General features: G+C 43.9%; 1 non-coding gene across 1 annotated transcript; it reads left to right on the top strand.

Moving 5' to 3' along the window:
• Positions 1-1,303: 1,303 nt before the first annotated feature.
• On the top strand, positions 1,304-1,375 carry trnah-gug (transfer RNA histidin (anticodon GUG)). Its single transcript has one exon. It is a non-coding gene; the product is annotated as a tRNA-His (tRNA).
• The last annotated feature ends 464 nt before the right edge of the window (positions 1,376-1,839 follow it).

Below are 1,839 nucleotides of genomic sequence, written 5' to 3'. Positions count from 1 at the left end.
TTTCAAATAAACCTGTTGGAGTATAATCTGACGTCCTGTGATTTCTGACCTTATCCCCACATTTCCCATGGCTAATTCACTTAACTTACTTAATTCACTCCCTGGACAGGAGAGGGCAACTTGCCAATCAACCCAACCCTCCCTCTGAACACCAGTGCGAATTACTGAGACAATGTTCCATCATACTGATTAAATGCTGTATCATTTTGTAATGGTTTTATACCCTGGTAACAGCCTCATCAGAATAAATGAACCCAAATTCAATGTATCGAAACGGTACTCTGTCCTTTACAATTTCATTCGTGCTGCGGGAAATGCTTCTGCACTCATATTTGAATGTGTTTACGTTGTTTCTTCCTCAGCTTCCTGCTTCTAGTAAACACTTGAATCCGGAAGAAGTCTGTCAAATACTTTTCATTCCAACACAGTCACAAGGTGAAGTTTGCAGAAGGCACGTGTTTGGCCGTTCACTGACACACAGCCTTCCTGAGAGCTGCAGTCCTTCCCCACCTTTATTCAGGCAGCACTGTCCTTCCTGTGACATGCCCCATCTAGAATAGAAGGACAGGTATCAATACCCGCACTTGGGAATGGAGCGACAGTTTTAAAATATTTACACTGTCCCCAGTGGAGAATTGAGCCCTGTGACAGGCGGGGATACTAACTACTATACTACCGAGAACAAGAGTGTCAAAGGAGGCCCTTCAACCAAATGTGGCCACACTTCTCAAATACAACTGCCTAATGAACTGAATCACATTTCACAATTCTTACTCCACAGCCTTATATGTCTTGGCATCACAAGCTCACATCTGAATATTTATTTAGGTTGTAAGGGTTTCTGTCGCTCTGAACAATGCAGATAGTATATTCCAAATTCCAACCACCCACTGGCTGATAAAGCTTTTTTGTACATCTTCGCGACTGCGCTACTCAGTTCCTCTGAATCTGTGGCTGGGAATTGGGACTATGTGGCAGCAGTGGTTACTGCCTTGTGTGGGGAAACTGGTGAAGTAGCCAATGTTAAACTGCATTACGATTGAAGCATACATTTCAACAACACCTGTACTGTTCCCGGAGTTTTTGATGTTTTGGAGAAATCTACTTATCTCAGCCTTCAGCATATTAATGATGGAATCACCACAGCCTCTGGGGGAACCGATATTAAACGGTCAGCCCATTCTGAGTTCCCACATATCTGCCACTGTTCGCTTAGCACTAATATTGTGCATTATTTGCGCTGCCTAATATGTCCTATGAGACTGTATTTATTGCATGCTATCAGCGCTCTCATCTATGGGATGCCGTGATCGTATAGTGGTTAGTACTTTGCGTTGTGGCCGCAGCAACCTCGGTTCGAATCCGAGTCATGGCAGTAATTCCTCTATCTGCTGCAGCTCTTGGGAAACACCAAGGAATCAGTTGTTTGGGTAAGGTAATTTTTTCCCTTCAAATTCTGCTCGCTTACATCTCTGTATTTCACATGTCAGAATTCAAATCCACCCGTTCTCAGAGATTTCACTCCTTCCTACCATCACTAACTGAACTTTTCATCCCACAGCCCCATTACATTAATTTAGAGATGCCAGTGTTGCACTATGGTGTAAAAAGTTAAAAACCATACAACGCCAGGTTGGAGTCTAACAGGTTTAACTGAGCACTAGTTTTCGGAGCACTGCTCTTTCATCATGTGGTTGCGGAGTCATTTCCTATTTCATTAAGGCATTGCAGAATCGAACACAGACTCTCACATTGATAGTGTTCAGTCTGTGCTGCTGCGGTCACCGTTGCTGGGTGAACATGCCCCAACCCCACCATCGGGAGCTGCAGATCAGCTGA

Source organism: Hemiscyllium ocellatum, unplaced genomic scaffold (assembly GCF_020745735.1).
Source record: "Hemiscyllium ocellatum isolate sHemOce1 unplaced genomic scaffold, sHemOce1.pat.X.cur. scaffold_641_pat_ctg1, whole genome shotgun sequence".
Classification (NCBI taxonomy): Eukaryota; Metazoa; Chordata; class Chondrichthyes; order Orectolobiformes; family Hemiscylliidae; genus Hemiscyllium; species Hemiscyllium ocellatum.
The sequence above is the reverse complement of the archived record's forward strand: the minus strand, read 5'-3'. Positions and strand labels throughout refer to the sequence as shown.